The 19,485-nt window shown below is 42.7% G+C and overlaps 2 non-coding genes across 2 annotated transcripts; one reads left to right on the forward strand and one right to left on the reverse strand.

The window, feature by feature from the left end:
* Positions 1-1,108: 1,108 nt before the first annotated feature.
* LOC120259743 lies at positions 1,109-1,215 on the reverse strand. Its single transcript, XR_005536296.1, has one exon. It is a non-coding gene; the product is annotated as a small nucleolar RNA R71 (small nucleolar RNA).
* A 4,922-nt stretch (positions 1,216-6,137) lies between these two features.
* On the forward strand, positions 6,138-6,244 carry LOC120259715. Its single transcript, XR_005536270.1, has one exon. It is a non-coding gene; the product is annotated as a small nucleolar RNA R71 (small nucleolar RNA).
* The last annotated feature ends 13,241 nt before the right edge of the window (positions 6,245-19,485 follow it).

The raw sequence follows: 19,485 nt of genomic DNA on the forward strand, positions 1-19,485 counted from the left end.
TATCATTTGGAGTCCCTAAAGCTCATTGCAATTCTATACGAGTGTGGAGTTGTTGAGATTATTCGATTTCTCCTCCGGGACATGTATAGAGTTAGGCATAGTTGACCTTAGATCTGGGACTATGCAATTAAGGATTTCCATGACTCACTATTGGATTAATTAGGAAGCATAATAGAAGTTTCTTGCAATTGAAATGATTGTCCTAGGTGGAACAATAACCGGGTACCCCATCTTTATTGATTGCCTTACCTTCTCCTTTACTTGTGCTCTCTTTCTTATTGTTTTTACTCTTGAGAATTGAATCTTGTCACACATATCACTATTCATCTTCCACATTAGTTAAGAAACAATTTAAGTGTCTTTATTCCCTACTCTCTGTAGATACGATACCTACTCATCTGGGATTATTACTTCGACACCCGTACACTTGCGGTGTACACGCATATTCGGACGTGTCAAGTTTTTGGCGCCATTACCGGGGAGTAGGTGTTTAGAGATACTTTGCACTTTCTTTTCCTTAGTTATTCATTTATTCATTCTATTTCATATTTTCTTATTCTATCATCGTTCTGATTTTTGTTTACTTTCTTTTGGTACAGCTCAAGGTTATGACCTGAGGGAATCCCTCCATACTGATTGAAGGAGATCCCGAGCTTGAACGTACACTTAGAAGAAAAGGAAAGAACATGTGCAAGAACAGTCCAATCTAGATGATTTAGAAGTAGAAAAATCTGAAAACATGGTAGAACAGAATGACCAGTAGTGGACATTATCTGATTATGCCAGACCTTCAGTATTAGTGTCACAATCAAGCATTGTGCATTCCCCAATTACAACTCAAAACTTCGAGCTGAAGCAGCAATCCGCGCAGTTCAATGGTTTAGCCGATGAGGATCCAAAGAGTTATATAGAGAACTTTCTTGAGGTGCGTGATATGCTGAAGATAAATGGGGTAACGGATGATGCGATCAAGTTGAGAGCCTTCCCATTTTCTTTGAAAGGGAGAGCGAAGTAGTGGCTACACTCATTGCCTAGAGCATCAATTACCACATGGGAGGAGATGGTAGAAGCTTTTCTTGGCCATTATTTCCCTCCCGAAAAATTTGCAAAGCTTAGGAATGAGATCTCCTCTTTTGTACAATTGGAATTCGAGTCTCTATTTGAGACGTGGGAAAGGTTCAAGGAGCTCTTGAGAAAATACCCGCAACATGGATTCCCGGAGTGGATGGTTGTCCATACTTTTTACAATGGCCTGACTCCGAGTACAAGGCAACTCTTAGATGCGGCAACAGAAGGTACCTTAGGTAGCAAGATCCACGGTGAGGCCCATAAATTAATTGAAGAAATGGGATTAAATAGCTACCAATGAAATGCCAGGGAGAAGAAAAAGGTGGCCGGTCTCCATGAGATAGATGCATTGACTTCGTTGGCGGCTCAAGTGGAATCACTGAGTAAGAAGTTAGATCTTCTAACTTCGAATAGAGTAGCGGCCGTGATTACTTGCACTGGGTTTGGTGGAGGACATGCTCCCTCTGATTTCCTGATAACTATTAGTGATGCATCTTCGGTTGAGAACGTCGGATTTGTAGGTAATAGCATGAGGACTCAAGGGAACCCATACATCAACACCTACAATATGGGTTAGAAGAATCATCCCAATTTCTTGTGGAGCAACCAAGGTCCACAAAAGGCCATGGGGCCACCGGGTTTCCAACAATAAGGCTCAAATGTGGAAAACAAAGTTTCAGGTTTGGAGACCCGAATGACTGATTTGGTAAAGGCCTTAACTAGGTTTATGTAATCATCAAATATAAGGTTTGAATCAGTTGAGGCTACACTTTGCAACCATACCACCTCCTTACATAATCTTGAAAATCAAGTGGGGCATATTGCGAAGTCCTTATCGGAAAGGCCACATGGAAGTTTGCTGAGCAATACCGAGACCAACCCTAGAGAGCATGTGAAGGTGATCACTTTGAGAAGTGGTCATGAGGTCGACGGTAGGCTTCCGAGTGAGAAGTCAAATGAACATGCACCCGAGGTTATAGAGGTCGAAGAGGGAACATGCAAAGAGAAGGAGATGGCACCTCCTCTTTGAAGCCAAGGATCCCTTATCCCTCTTGATTGAAGAATGACCAAGGGGATGAATAGTACAAGAAGTTCCTGAGTTTGTTCAAGCAACTCCCCATCAATATTCGCTTTGTTGAGGCATTGGCCCAAATGCTTAAATATGCCAAATTCTTGAAGGACTTCTTGACCAACAAGAGGAAGTTGGAGAAGAGTGCTTCAGTGATCTTAGATGTGTCTTGCTCGGCGGTCTTGCAAAAGAACATGCCAAACAAGAAGAAAGACCCAGGGAGCTTCATCATTCTGTGTAATTGAAAAGATCCCCTTGTGTATGTCCCGCAAGTGCATGGATTTGTTGAAGTAATAATCCCGGATTAGTGGGTATCAAATCCATAGGGAGTAGGGAATAAAAACACTTAATCCGCTTTTTAGTTATGTGAAAGATCAATAGTGATAAGTGTGACAATGATTCAATTTTCAAAAGTAAAAGCAACAAGTAAGAGAGAACGAGAAAAGGAGGAGGTAAGGCAATCGATAAAGATAGGGTACTCGGATAATGCTCCGCCTAGGACGATCGCTTCAAGTGCAAGAACCCTCTATTATGCTTTCTAATCAATGCAATAGTGAGTCATGGAAATCCTTCACTACATAGTCCCAAATCTAAGGTCAACTATGCCTAACTCTATACATGTCCCGGAGGAGAGATTAGATAACCTCTCAACCTCGCACTCAAATATAGTTGCAAAGAGCTCTAGGGATCACAAGTGATAAATCTCTTCCTAATTATAGACCTAACCCTTTGGTCCACGTGGAAGGTCCCTACCCACGATTAAGCCCTAGATACTAAGATCACCTCAACGCTTCACTCCGTTGCACGCGCAACTAAGCCCCAGTGGAGGATCATCCCTTAGACCATTGACTCTATTATGGCCGCAAAGAACTGAAGAATGGAGGTGGAATCTATCACGTTGGAGGGGAAAGGGGACGCTCATGTACCTCTCAACTCACCCTCTCAACCCTCTCCAACCTAGCTTTGTCTAACGCTCGTGGTGTGTCACTCACTCACAAGGTTGCCAACAAGAACTCTCAACCCAAGTGTCACTCTAGGGAAAATGTTCATACAATCAAGCATTCAAGGTTGGAACTCACAATAAACATCAATTAATTGAAAGCATAATAAAGAGATTCAATGAAACAAATACATCTTAGGGTGCACAAATACCCAAGTACCCACTAGTGGTTTAGCTCTCCATGGAGCTAATTATAATCAAAGAAATAGAATGTAAAAGTAATGAATCCATAAAGAAACCCCCTCGATGGTCGTGTCGATGGTCTTGTGGAAAGTCTTCTACTCGTCGTCCGGTATAGGATGTGCCTCGACGGAAGCTCCCCTACCAACCTTCTTCCTAAGAAATGACGATGTCATAGCCGTAGAACCTCTCCAAAACCTTAGCCAATACCCGTCAAAACCCTAGCCGAAGCCCTCTCTCAAGTTGAGGAAAAGATAGAGAAAAGAATGCTGAAATCGGGGCTGAATCGGCTTTAAATAGGTCTGGAATCGGACCACCACACGGGCCTGTGGCTTTTTCACACACCCATATGGAATTTCCACACAGCCATGTATAATTTCCACACGCCCGTAAGGATTCTCTGAATTCCTGTTTTCTCGGCCGTACCGTGAACAGGTCGCTACATGTACTTTTTCTACCTTGTTCTGCTACAGTATCCGGCCTGAATAGCTTCCTGAATCCATGCTTTCATCGGGGTAACGCAAACGGGCACACGTTCATATCGTGGATCACTTGCTTCTTTAATGACGGACAAATTAGTGGAGATCTTGTTCTATGTGCATAAGTCGGAATGCTTGAGTGTGACTGCCCTTGTGCCCCTCCAAATGGTTGTGCTAACTCAAATACAAGGAGGTTGGCACACACTCTAGCATCTCGCACCCGACCTATGTCTTCGCGTTTGAACCTTAGCAAGATTTCCTCCAAAATTGGTGCATTATGATCTACATTGGCTTCTTTCCTTCATACTCAGCCTCACAACCCTACCTGCACAAAAGAAACATAAAAAACACACATATTAGTGTAAAAACTCGAGAAGAGTAATGCTTAACATAAGGAAAGAATGCTTCACATTAGTATCACACAAGCACTTATCAGTAATATCGGCAATCTAGGTGAAGAAATGGCATTGGCAGATACAGGGGCTAGCATCAATGTCATGCCATACACCTTCTTTCAAAAGCTAGGCCTGGGCTAGCCTAGACCTACTCGGATGACTTTGCAACCAGCGGACCGAACAGTAAGACATCCGAGAGGTATCATCGAGGATGTGCTTGTCAAGGTGGACAAGTACATTTTTCCGGTTGACTTCGTAGTGCTAGACGTCGATGAGGATGTGGATGTACCCTTGATACTTGGGAGGCCGTTTTTGCAGACTTCCAAGGTATTGATTGACATGGACGGCAGAGAGCTAACTTTGAGAGTTGGAGATGATAAGCTCACATACCACCTTGCTAAAGCCATGTGGCATTCTCTTGATTTCGATGATACTTTGTATTTTCTGGACGCTACTGATGAATTGTTGATGAATACATATAGGAGATGTTCAATCCGGATCCATACGAAGGCTTGTTCGACCAAGAGGAGGATAATGAAGAGATCATGATGCTTGGGTCAACGGAAGAAGTACCATCTACCCCGGGGATCTTGAAGAAGGTGCTCCGGAGATTGTAGAGGGCTAGGAGACGCCACCAGAAACTCTCTAAGACTGTTGGAGATGTGCGTGAACCGAACAATTTGGTGAACCATTTCAAGGCTATCTCAAGTCCGACAATTCACCCTTTACCCTCAAGAGATTTTGCTCATCATGTTTCCAAGCCATGGGTAAGAGGGCAACTTTCATCTATGAGCCCCCGTGAGGTAAGACAAGATGCGTCAAGCTAAGTAACGTTAAACAAGCGCTTCTTGGGAGGCTACCCAAGTGTTTACTGTTTTTCTTTAATTTGTTAGTTTAGTGTTTGCATGAATAAAGTGTTGAGTGTTGGTGTCTTGATTTTTATATACTTGTGCTACGATTTTTATCGTGGGTTCTCAAGTTCATCGTGTGTTTTCATGTGAATTTGACAAAGTTTTGGTCGTTTGAGCTATTTCTCATGTTTTTCAGTGGTATAAATCGCATATTGGGGCAGGCTATGAGTGTGTAAGCATGTTAAAAAAATTTCTACTGACCTACAGAGTTTTCTAATTATCCAGAGAAAACACACGGTGTGTGGAATTAACACACGCCTGTGGTTTTGTATTGTGAGCTCATCCAGAGAAGGCACAGGGGCGTGGACTCGCCCCTGTGAACAACCTTGCGATCCTCGCACGCCGGTGAGTAATTTCCGCATGGACGTATGAAGTCCTATAGAGATTGGCAAACTTTCCTGAAAGCACACAGAGGCATGGACTCGCCCCTGTGGGTGACCTTGTGAAAATCGCACGGCCGTGGGTAATTTCCACACACCCGTGCGAATCTCTGTACAGGAGCTCTCCCCATCTCGAGAAAACACAGGGGCGAGCAGCTGGCCCTGTGAGTTGGGCTTGTGAATGGCCATGCCCGTGTTGAATTTCGACACGGGCGTGTGGAACACTTAGCAATTTTTGTCGAATGTCCAGAGCAACTAAAGGGGTATGTGGCTGCCCCTGTGAGTCGGGCGCATGGGCGTGGGTATTTATCACATGCCCAAGTATTTGCGTTCAGAGGCAGTGAGTGTTTTCCTGAGAGCACACAGGGGCATGCACCTGTCCTTGTGAAGCTTTCCTATGGAGGTACATAGGCGTGTGTAATTTCCACACGCCCGTGTGGATGTACAGAACTCCAAGAGGCGCGAGTCCTTTTAAAAGGATTATTGTTCCTCTTCATCCTAATATCCTCCGGTTGTTTGAGAGCACTTCCACATTGTTTTCGACCTCATATCGCCAATTTGGAAGGATTTTACTTGGTTTTCTGGCCGTTTTCAAAGCTTTCTCATCTCAAGTCGATGGTAAGCCCTATCTTTGATTTCCTTCCCAAATTCGGGAAATCCGTGTTGTGGGCACCTCTGCAAAAGATCCTTGAAGCACTCCCATGTCTCAAACAATGATTCTAACTCCATCTATACAAATGACAATATCTCATTTTGAAGCTTGGCCGACTTCCCCGGAGGAAAGTACCTAGCAAGAAAAGCTTCGACCATCTCATTCCAAGTTATGATGGAGGCTTTGGGCAAGGAATGAAACCATTGCTTGGTTTTCCCTTGAGGGAGAATGGGAAAGCCCTCAATCTAATAGCATCATCCGATACACCATTAATCTTTGGCATATCATAAACTTCCAAGAAGTTTTCTATGTGATTGTTTATGTCCTCATCGGCCATACTGTTGAATTGTGCCGGCTGTTGAATCATTTGGATGAATGCCGGTTCAGCTCAAAGTTCATAGCTGTGATCGGGGGTCGTACAATACTCAATTGTGTACCCAAAATTGAGGGTCTTGCATAATCAGAAAGTGTCCTCTGTTGCTCATTCTGTTCTGCCATATTATCTGACCCTCCAACTTCAATTTCAGCTTAATTAGACAATTCTTGCACATGTTCTTTTAACCTTCTTCTGAGTATACATTCAAGTTCTGGATCTCCTTCAATTAATGTTGAAGGATTTCCTCGGGTCATAACCTGGAGCTACACCAAAAGAAAGAAAACAGATCAGAACGATGATAGAAAAAGAGAATTTGAAATAGAATGAATGAATGAATAGCCAAGAAAACAAAGTGCAAAGTATCTTTAAACGCCTACTCCCCAGCAACGACGCCAAAAACTTGATAATAACCAGGTGAATGGGTATCGTATCCACAGGGAGTAGGCAATAAAAATACTTAAATTGTTTCTTAACCAAGTGAAAGATGAATAATTGCTTTGTTAACAAGATGTAATGTAAACAAGAATAAAATAGACAAGAAAGAGAAGCACAAGTAAAGGGGAAGTAAGGCAATTGATATAAATGGGGTACTCGGATACTGTTTCCCCTAGGATGATCAGTTCAAGTGCAAAACCTATATTATGCTTCTTAACTAATTTATTAATGAGTCGTGGAGATCATTCAATACATGGTCCCAAATCTATGGGCATCCATGCCTGACCCTATATATGTTTAGGAGGAGAAGTTGAACAATCTCAACACCTCTCACTCATACAGAATCGCAATGAGTTCTAGGGATTCCAAGTGATAAATCCTCTTCTTAGATGTTGACCTAACCCTTTGGTCCAGGTGGAAGGTCCCTAGTCACAATAAAGCGCTAGGTGCTAAAATCAATTTAACGCTTCACTCCATTGCCTTTGCAACTAAGCCCCAGCGGAAGGGCATCCCTTAGCCCATTCACTCTACTATGACCACAAAGAACTCAAGCAGATAGAGTTAGGATAAATCACACTGGAGGAGAAAAGGGACACTCCGCTACCTCTCGACTGACTCTCTCAACCCTCTCTAATCTAGCTTTGTCTAACTCTCATAGTGTTTCACTTACTCATAATTCTTACCAATAAGAACTCTCAACCCTAGTGTCACTCTAAAGGAGTATTCATTCAATCAAACATTCAAGGCTGGAACTCAATAAAAGCATCAACTAATGGAAGCATAATAAAAGGTTTAATAAAACAAATACATCCTAGGGTTCACAAATCCATGTACCCACTAGGGGGTTTAGCTCTCCGTGGAGCTAGTTACAATCAACGATGAAATCGAATATAAAAGCAAGTAATCCATAGAAAGCCACCTCAATAGTCATAATGATGGTTTTGTGGAGAAGCCTCGACTCTTCCAAAGGTCCCTTTGTCTGGCCTAGGATACACCTCGCTTGATCGATACCGACAAAAGCTCTCCCACTAACGTTCTTCCAAATAGAGTGTGATGTCGAGCCGTAGACCTCTCCAAATCCCTTCCTAATACCTCTCTAAACCCTAGCCACCGCCCTCTCTCAAGTTGTGGAAAAGATGGAGAAAAGTATTCTGAAATCAGGACTGAAATCGGCCATAAATAGGGCTGGAATCGGGTATTCACATGCCCCCGTTGATTCTCCACACGGGCCTGTGGAAGTTCCACATGGGCATGGATAATGTCCACACGGCCATGTGGATTCTCAAAACATCACTTTTTTGACCGGCTGTCAACAAAACCTGCTACAGTAACGGCCCGAAAACACTCCTGAATCCATGTTTTCATCGAGGTCACGTAAACGGGCACATGATTACATCTTACATCGCCTTGCTTCCTCAATAAACGGCTTCATTGGTGGAGATCTTGCTATTAATGTTCAAGTGACAAGGACCCCTTGCGTATAGACCGCAAGTACATAGGTTTGTCGAAGTAATAATCCCGGATGAGCGAGTATCGAATCCACAGGGAGTAGGGAATAAAAACACTTAATCCGCTTCTTAGCTATGTGAACGATCAATTGTGATAAGTGTGACAATTATTCAATTCTCAAAAGTAAAATCAACAAGTAAGAGAGCAGGAGTAAAGGAGAAGATAAGGCAATCAATAAAGATGGGGTACTCGGATAATGCTCGGCCTAGGACGATCGCTTCAAGTGCAAGAACCCTCTATTATGCTTTCTAATCAATGCAATAGTGAGTCATGGAAATCCTTCACTACATAGTATCAAATCTAAGGTCAACTATGCCTAACTCTATACATGTCCCGGAGGAGAGATTAGATAACCTCTCAACCTCGCACTCAAATATAGTTGCAAAGAGCTCTAGGGATCACAAGTGATAAATCTCTTCCTAATTATAGACCTAACCCTTTGGTCCAGGTGGAAGGTCCCTAACCACGATTAAGCCCTAGATACTAAGATCACCTCAACGCTTCACTCCGCATGCACGCGCAACTAAGCCCCAGTGGACGTTCATCCCTTAGACCATTCACTCTATTGTGGCCGCAAAGAACTTGGGGAATGGAGGTAGAATCTATTATGTCAGAGGGGAAAGTGGACGCTCCTGTACCTCTCGACTCACCCTCTCAACCCTCTCCAACCTAGCTTTGTCTAACGCTCATGGTGTGTCACTCACTCACGAGGTTACCAACGAGAACTCTCAACCCTAGTGTCACTCTAGGGGAAATGTTCATACAATCAAGCATTTAAGGTTGGAACTCACAATAAACATCAATTAATTGAAAGCATAATAAAGAGATTCAATGAAACAAATACATCCTAGGGTTCACAAATACCCAAGTACCCATTAGGGGTTTAGTTCTCCATGGAGCTAAGTACAATCAAAGAAATAGAATGTAAAAGCAATGAATCCATAGAAAAAACCCCCTCGATGGTCATGTCGATGGTCTTGTGGAGAGTCCTCTACTCGTCACAAGGGATCCTTTGTCTGGCCTAGGATACATCTCGCCGGATCGATACCGACGAAAGCTCTCCCAATAACCTTCTTCCAAATGATGAGCATTGTCAGAGCAGTAGAACCTCTCCAAAACCCTAGCCGAAGCCCTCTCTCAAGTTGGGGAAAAGATGGAAAAAAGAATACTAAAATCGGGGCTGAATCGGCTTTAAATAGGTCTGGAATCGGGCGACTACACGGGCATGGATACTTCAAACGCCCATGTGGAATTTCCACACGGGCGTGGATAATTTCCACACGCCCGTGTGGATTCTCTGAACTCCTGTTTTCTCGGGTTGCTGTGAACATTGCTGCTGCAGTACTTTGCTACAATGTTGTTACGGTGCCCTGCTGCAATACCCTGCCTAAATAGCTTCACGAATCCATACTTTCATCGGGGTAACACAAACGGGCACATGTTCACGTTGTGGATCACTTGCTTCTTAAATGATAGGCAAGTTGGTGGAGCTCTTGTTCTATGTGCATAAGTCGGAATGCTCGAGTGTGACTGCCTTTGTGCCCCACCAAATTGATGTGCCAACTAGAATACGAGGAGATTGGCACACACTCTAGCATCTCACACCCGACCTATGTCTTCGCATTTGAACCTTAGCAAGATTTCGTCCAAAATTAGTGCATTGTGCTCCACTTTGGCTTCTTTCCTTCATACTCGGCCTCACAACCCTGCCTGCATGAAAGTAACATAAAAACACGCATATTAGTGTAAAAACTGGAGAAAAGTAATGCTAACTTGAATATAAGTAGGTTGGCACACATTCTTGCATCTTGAACCCGACTTATGACTTCGGGTTTGAACCTTCTCAAGATTTCCTCCAAATAGTGCGTTCACAACCTACATTGGCTTCTTTCTTTAATATTCAGCTTCACAACCCTATACGCATGAAAGTAACATAAATGCACACATATTAGCGCTAAAACTTGATAAAAGTAATGCTCATCATAAGGAAAGAGTACTTCACATTCTTATCACACAAGCACTTATCAAGCACTCGGACATTGCTTCCCCTAGGACTATTGGTCCAAGTGCAAGACCAACTATTATGTCTCCTAATTGATGCTTAATGAGTCATGGAGATCCTAAAATACACGGTCCCAAACCTAAGGTCAACCATGACTAACTCTACACTATGCCGCGGTGGAGAAATCACTCAGTCTCAACACCTCACACTGTGTACATTTACAAGAAGCTCTAGGGATTCCAACTGATAAACCCAATTCCTATATATAGATCGAACCCTTTGGTCCAGGCGAAAGACCCCTAGCCACAATTAAACCCCAGATACTAAGGATTACTTCAATGCTTCACTCTGTTACTCGCGCAACAAAGCCAAAGCGGAGTTCCTCTCTTAGCACTTCAATCTATTCTGACCGTAAAGTACTAGGAACATGGAGGTAGGAAAAATCACACTGGAGGGTAAAGGGGATGCTCTGCTATCTCTCGACTCATCCTCTCAACCCTCTCCAATTTAGCATTATCTAACTTTCATGGTGTGTCACTCATCCACAAAGGCTACCAAGATGGACTCTTAACCATAGTGTCACTCTAAGCGAGAAATCATTCAATAAGCATTCAAGATTGGAACTCAATTAAAGACATCAATTAAGGAAAGCATAATAAAAGGTTAATGAAACAATAACATTCTAGGGTTTACAAGTCCAAGTACCCACTGTGGGGTTTAGCTCTCCATGGAGCAAAATACAATCAATAATGAAATCGAAAGTAAAAACATGTAATGCATAAGAAAACCCCCTCGGTATTTGTGTCGATGGTCTTGTGGTGTAGCCTCATCCTGTCCAATGGTCCCCTTGTCAATCCTAGGGCACACCTCGCTAGATTAGTGACAGTGAAAACTCCCCCAATAAGTATCTTACAATAGAAACGCAGTGTTGAAGCTGTAGAACCACTCTAAATGCCTTGCCAAAGCCCCTCTAAACGCTAGCCGTAAGCCTCTCAAAAGATGTAGAAAAGATGGAAAGAAGGATCCTAAAATTTGGCTAAATCACGGCTTAAATAGGGCTAGAATCGGGCGTCCACAAGGGGGTATGTAATTTTCCCACACCCGTGTGGATTCTCTGGAATTTGATTTTCTGATGGGTGTGAACAGTAACAGATGCAGTGAATCACTACAGAAATTTACAATAGTCCTTGCTAATTACTCCACCAAAAACACTCCTGAATCCACACTTTTCATTGAGGCAACATAAACGGGCACATGTATATGCCATAGATCACGTTGCTTCTTCAATAAAAGGCGTCATTGGTGAAGATCTTGCTATCATTGCACAAGTTGGAATACGCAAGTGTGACCGTCTTTGTGGCCCTCCAAATCTTTGTAATTGCTTGAATGCATGGAGGTTGGCACATATTCACATATCTTTTAGTACAACTTGTGTCTTCGAATTTGTTTATTCCAATATTTCATCAAACAGTGCATTCACGATCTACTTTGGCTTATTTCTTTCATATTTGGCTTCACAACCCTACATGACCGAAAGTAACACAAATACACATGTATGAACGCTAAAATCTGATAAAAGTAATGCTCATCGTAAGGAAAGAATACTTCGCATTCTCAACACACAAGCACTTATAAAACTCCCTCACAGTTAAGCTTTTGCTTGTCCTTAATCAAAAATAAAACATTGAACTATAGAAAGTATATCACTCAAAAATATATCTGGGATTGGGCAATTGAAACAATACTGCCCTGAACTCCTAGTGGTGCATTTGATGGAGCTAAATCCTTAGGAGGTGAGTTCTAGTGGGTTATGAAGCACACACGACCAAGTGTAAAACATTTTGACTGTGTCTATGACTATTCCTCAATTTCCATACTAACAAGACGATCTGCACGCATACACAGGGGGGTTCAGTGAAGCTCAACAAATAAAAATAACTCGAGTATATAAAAGTTAAGCAATGAAATACAACTCCAGATAAAAGTAAAAGATAAACTCAGAATGAAGATCCTTTCTGAGTATACTAGTCTAAAGGATAATGCAAAAGAAAAAAAATACAAAAACATAAAGAAATAAAAGACGCATCAAGCGTTGGTGTCGTACGCTGGCTGCTCTGATATTACTGGTGGTGTTGCCAAATCGAATGGTGCTGGTGAATCTGGTGATGGTAATGCTGGAAGGGCCTGAGGGGTCCTCTGTCTGATGATGAATGGTGAGGCGGTGTCGCACTCAAGTAGTCATGCGAGAATATCAAGAGGCGCCATCTCCGTATGCTACATGGCCTCGTGTCATGCAAAACCTTAGAAATCTCGATCTAGAGCACCCCTACAACATTCTTGAGCCTCTCAAAATGATCATAGGCTCGAGATGGAGAGAACATAGACACTGGGGGCAGCTCCTGTGATGTAGGAGGTGCGTTAATCTCCATCGGCTCTGGCTGCGGTTTAGCAGGTTGAGACCCCTCAGATACGTCATCTCAATCTCAGTTGGCTCTGGTGGGGGCATGTTTAGCACATATACCCTGTCTCTGTAGCATATGATCATGCCCATTATGCGCATAGTCTCTAAGCTGAGGGATGCTGGAATAATCGCCTTCTCGGCCCCTCTAATCGGATCCACTTGACCCATCCTGACGATGAGTGTCGTGATGTATGGGCCCAAAAAGATCACCCGAATCCTGGTATACTGCCATTGATATCGCAAGTACTCTGCTATTAGGTGTCCTAGATAGATCGGTGCGCTATGAACCATCGAATAGTGATACAGTAGCTCTAGCCGGCTCAGAGTTCTAGTGCTATCACTAACAACGCCCTTTGCATGTGACCCACAAAATGCATGGGTTTGTCGAAGTAAGAAATCCCATGTGAGTGGGGTATCGTATCTATAGGGAATAAGGAATAGAAATACCAAGATTGCTACTTAACTAGGTGGAAATGAAACAATGATAGTGTGGATAAAGATCGATGCAAACAAACTAAAGAAAATAAGAAAGAGAGACACAAATAAATGAGAGGAAAGACAATCGATAAAAGTAGGGTATTCGGATAGTGTTCCTTCTAGGATTATTGCTTCAAGTGCATAACTAACTATAATGCTTCCTAACTAATTCTTAATGAGTCGTGGATATCATTAAATACATGGTTGCAAACCTAAGATCAACCGTGACTAACTCTACACTATGTCCCAGCGGAGAAATCAACCAGTCTCAACACCTCACACTGTGTAAAGTTGCAAGAAGATCTACTAATTCCAAGTGATAAACTCTATTCCTATATGTAGATCTAACCCTTTGGTCCAGGCGAATGACCCCTAGTCACAATTAAGCCCCAAGTGTTAAAGTCACTTCAACGCTTCACTCTATTGTGGCCGCAAAGAACTTTTGGAACGCGGACGTAGGATAAATCACACCGGAGGAGAAAGGGGATGCTCCGCTACCAATCGACTCGCCCTCTCGACCCTCTCCAATATTGCTTTGTCAAATCCTCATGCTGCGTTACTCACTCACAAGGATTACTAACGTAAACTCTCAACCCTAGTGTCACTTTAAGGGAGAAATCATTCAACAAACATTCAATACTGGAACTTAATTAAAGACATCAATTATGGAAAGCATAATAAAAGGTTAATGAAACAAATACATCCTAGGGTTCACAAATCCAAGTACCCACTAGAGGGTTTAGCTCTCCATGGATCTAGTTATAATAAACAGTGAAATGAAATGTACTCACTAGCGGAAGGTCATCCCTTAGACCATTCACTCTACTATGACCGCAAAGAACTCAAGGAAATGGAGGTAGGATAAATCACACTAAAGGGTAAAGGAGACGCTCCGCTACTTCTTGACTCACCTTCTCAACCCTCTCCAGTCTATCTTTTTCTAACTCTCGTGGTGTGTCACTCACTCACAAGGGTTAAAAATAAGAACTCTCAACCCTAGTGTTACTCTAAGGAAGTATTTATTCAATCAAGCATTCAAGATTGGAACTCAAATAAAGCATCAATTAATGAAAGCATAATCAAAGGTTTAACGAAACAAATACATCCTAGGGTTCACAAATCCAAGTACCCACAATGGGGTTTAGCTCTCCATGGAGCTAGTTACAATCAACAATGAAATCAAATGTAAAAGCAAGCAATCCATAGAAAACCCCCTCGATAGTCGTGACGATGGTGTTGTGGAGAAGCCTCAACTCTTCCAAAGGTCCCTTTGTCCGGACTAGGATACACCTCGTTGGATCGGTGCTAACGAAAGCTCTCCCACTAACCTTCTTCCAAATGGAGCGCGATGTCGAAGCCGTAGAACCTCTCCAACTCACATGCGAATACCTCTCGAAAATCCTAGCTGTAGCCCTCTCTCAAGTTGGGGAAAATATGGAGAAAAAAAGGCTGAAATCTGGGCTAGAATCGGGAACCCACGCGCCCCTGCGGATTCTCCATACGGGCCTGTGGAAAATTCCGCACGGGCGTGGATAAGTTCCACATGCCGGTGTGGATTCTCTGAACTTTCACCTTTTCGGCCGGTTGTGAACAGTACCTGCTACAGTACCATCCCGAAAAATTTCAGAATCCATGCTTTCATCGAGGTAACATAAACGGGCACATGTTTACGTCGTAGATCGCTTTGCTTCTTCAATAAATGGCTTCATTGGTGAAGATCTTGTTATCAATGCACAAGCCGGGATACTCGAATGTGACTGCCCTTGTGCCTTTCCAAACCCTCGTGCTAACTTTAATACAAGGAGGTTGGCACACATTCTTGCATCTTGAACCCGACTTATGTCTTCGCATTTGAACCTTCTCAAGATTTCCTCCAAATACTGTGTTCACGATCTACATTAGCTTCTTTCTTTACCATTCGGCTTCAAAACCATATATGCATGAAAGTAACATAAATGCATACATATTAGCGCTAAAACTCGGTAAAAGTAATGCTCATCATAAGGAAAGAACACTTCGTATTCTTATCACACAAGCACTTATCACAAGCCTAGGGCACACCTCGCCGAATCAGTGCCGATGAAAGCTCTCCCAATAACTATCTTCCATGAGAATCGCGGTGACAAAGCTGGAGAACCACTCCAATAGCCTTGCCAAAGCCACCCTAAACCATAGCTGCTAGCCTCTCAAAAGATGGTGAAAAGATGAGAAAAAAGAAGCTGAAATGGGGCTAAAAAATGGCTTTAAGTAGGCTGGAGTCGGGCATCCACACTGGCCTGTAGATTTTCCACACACCCCTGTTGAATTTCCACATGCCCGTGTGGATTCCCTGGAATTTTGATTTTCGACTGGCTGTGAATGGTAACCTGCTACAATACCACTGCCCAAAACACTCCTAAGTCTACTTTTTATCGAGGCAACATAAACGGGCACACGTTTATGCGGTAGATCGCGTCACTTCTTCATTAAAAGGGTTCATTGGTTAATATGTTGCTATCATTGAACAAGTTGGGATGCGCAAATATCCCTCCTCTGTTCCCCTCCAACTCATTGTAATGGCTTGAATATATAATGGTTGGCACACATTCACGTATCTTAGAGCCCCACTTGTGACTTCACGTTTGTTCCTTCCAATATTCCACCAAATAGTGGGTTCATAATCTAGTTTTGGCTTCTTTTCATGCGTAAAAGAACACAAATGCACATATATTAGCGATTAAACATGATAAAAGTCATGCTCATCGCAAGGAAAGAATACTTCACATTCTTAACACACAAGCACTTATCAATCACCACGGCCATTGACCGACCTGCTTAGAATGATGTGTAAGTAGCGGTAAGGAGGTCGAGAAAGGCTCGTGGCCTTGGACACACCAAGCTCATATTTTCCCTGTCCACACAGCATCTGTATGCACACTGCGGTGTTAAAGTACGGGGATAATCCGTGGATAGCTACTCGTATTCCTTTGTGCTCGTGAAACTCTCCTCGTACAATCCCAATCTGACTGAGAACTGTATGACGCTCATACTATATTGGTGTCCAAATGATTTAAACTATATGACATTGACACTATGAAATCTCTTGTACGATCGATCAAACTTGAAAGATGCCAATACCTCCAAGGTCGAAAGATGAATGGCGGGCTCATGAATGGATAATAATCTGGCCCAACTACCCATCGTGAGCAACTGCTCAACCTCATCCGCCATGTCATCGGCCAACAACATCTCCCTGTGTAAACTCAAATCCGGTTTTCCCATCTAACCGAACTTGAGCTTCAATAAATGCTCAGGAATTAAGAATTCTAGTGCTCCGTCTAAGGTGAGGACTCTTAAGGACGCTTGCCAGCAGCTTTCTTAGTTCTGGGGGACATTTCTACAAGATATGAAAAGAAAAATTGATTAAAACACTCATAGAATTAATACTGCAAAAAACCACACGGTCGTGTGGAAATTCCACACACCCGTGTGGATCCACGTGCGTGAAAATAGCGCGGCCACCATGCTAAAAACTCAAAAATACATCACAACTTCGTTCCAAACTCACTCTAAAGCATACACAAACCATTTTAGCATAAAAACGAAGTGCATTCACCTGTTTAATAAAATAAAAACAAGTAATGATGAAGAAAATAGAGAAAAAGGGTTTTCCGATGAAATAGAGAATGAAAGCTTGAAATCTGCCAAAAAATTCGAATAGAATCCGTCTAAAACAACGGTGCAAAGTTGGGAGAGTGAATGGAAGAGTTCTCTAAATGTTTGGGAGTGAGAAGATAAAGAAATGTGAAAAGATTTTAAAGAAAACCCACGTCTCTTGGAGTTCTATACATCCACACGGGCATGTGGAAATTACCCTCGCCCGTGTGAGTCCACTTGAGAGCTTCACAGGAGCATCTGCACCCCCGTGTAATTTCTTGGGATGACTCTCTTTGCCTCTAAATGCAACCACATGGGCATGTGGAAACTTCCCACGCCCTTGTGCCTGACCCACAGGGGCATCCACACGCCCTTGTGGCTACTCAGTACATCCGAAATTTTTTTTCAAAGTGTTCCATGCACCCATGTGGAAATTCCACACGGGTGTGTGGATCTTCACAGGGGTACTCACAGGGGCACTTACATGCCCTTGTGTTTTCTCGGGATGGATGAGCAATTCTCTGTAGAGATCCGCACGGGCGTGTGGAAATTACCCACGCCCATGTGTTTGTCACAGGATCATCCACAGGGGCATCGGCACGCCTCTGTGTAATCTCGGGAAAAAGCTCTAAGTCTCTGTAGAGGAACGCACGCTCGTGTGGAAATTTCCCACGGGCACGTGATCGTCAACAGCTCGTCCACAGGGGCAAATGCATGTCCCTATGCATTCTCTGGATGAGCTCTTAGTAGAGACACATGCCCCTCTAGAAATTCCATAAGCCATGTGTATTCTCTGGGTAACTTAGAAAAGTCTACAGGCTCTACAGAAAATTCCTAAACATGTATACACACTCAGAGCCTGCTTCTATAATGCAAAATATACTAGAGAATCATGAAAAACATGCTCAAATGACCAAGTACTTTGCCACACACATTTAAGCACACGACAACACCAAATAATTCATGAGGAAATCACAACAATAGCATCTAAAAATCAAGACACCAAAACTCATACTTTTATTCATGAAAACACTAACTAAAACTAGAAAAACAGTAAAGGCTTGGGTTGCCTCCCTAGAAGCGCTTGTTTAACGTCACAATGCTTGATGTACCTCTCCTTACCTCACGGGGACTCTCGAAGAAAGAATACCTCCTTGTCATCCTTGATTAGCTACCCCACCAAAATAAGCTTTTAGCTGATACCCGTTCACCTTGAATGTATCTTTCTCTGGATGAGAAATTTTAATAGCACCATTGGGTGACACCTCAGTTATAGTATATGGCCCAAGCCATCAAGACTTAAGCTTCCCTAGAAATAGCCTCAGGTGAGAGTTGAACAATAACACTTGATCGCCAACCTTGAAGTCCTTTGGGATTTTGATGCGCTTATCATGCCACTTCCAAATTCTCTCCTTGTAAATTCTTGCATTCTCATATGCCTTCATTCTCCATTCATCCAACTCATTGAGATGAAGCATTCTCTATTTCCCCGCATTGCTCAAGTCAAAATTCATGGCCTTAATGGCCCAATAGGCTTTATACTCTAACTCCACAGACAAGTGGCATGATTTACCATATACAAAATTATAGGGGGTGGTCCCTATTGGAGTTTTATACGCCATTCTATGAGCCCAAAGTGTGTCATCCAAGCGTTCCGACCAATCCTGCTATCCATGTTCTATAGATTTTGTCAAAATTCTCTTAAGCTCTTTATTTGAGACTTCCACCTGACCACTCATCTACTTGTGGTAGGGGGTAGCAAGGTGATGATGCACTCTATAGCGCTTTAAACACTTTCTCAAGTTGAGTGTTACAAAAATGAGTCCCTCGATCACTAATCATAATTTGTGGGGTCCCTAATCAAGTGAACAACCTCTTCATAAATTTGACCACGGTCCTACCATCATTAGTAGGTAAAGCTTGAGCCTCCACCCATTTAGAGACATAATCAACCGTAACCAGAATGTATTGATTACTAGTAGATTTTGGAAACGGGCCCATAAAAATAATTCCCCAAACATCAAATACTTCACAAAATTGAATTGGATTCTGAGGCATTTCATCCCGTCATGATAGATTTCCAGCCTTATGACAACTGTCGCATCAAAGAACAAACTAATGTGCATACTAGAATAAAGTTGGCTAATAAAATTAGGCAGCCAATGCCTTCCCAGCCGTTCTCCTTGAAGCATAATGCCCCAACTGGCCCAGAGTGACAGTGTGCAAGGATATTTCACCCTTTTTCCCTTAATACACATGTTCGAACTAGGTGATCTGCATCAATGCCGAACAAGTATGGATCATCCCAGAAATGATTCCACAAATCACTAAAGAACTTCTTCTTTTGCTAAAATGTGAGGCCCTACTTAAGTACTTTGCCTGACAAGTAGTTTGCAAAATCTGCAAAACATGGAGTGCCCTTTGATTCTGAACTATGAACTGCATACAAGTGTTC

This window comes from Dioscorea cayenensis, chromosome 4 (assembly GCF_009730915.1).
Source record: "Dioscorea cayenensis subsp. rotundata cultivar TDr96_F1 chromosome 4, TDr96_F1_v2_PseudoChromosome.rev07_lg8_w22 25.fasta, whole genome shotgun sequence".
In the NCBI taxonomy this organism is placed as follows: Eukaryota; Viridiplantae; Streptophyta; class Magnoliopsida; order Dioscoreales; family Dioscoreaceae; genus Dioscorea; species Dioscorea cayenensis.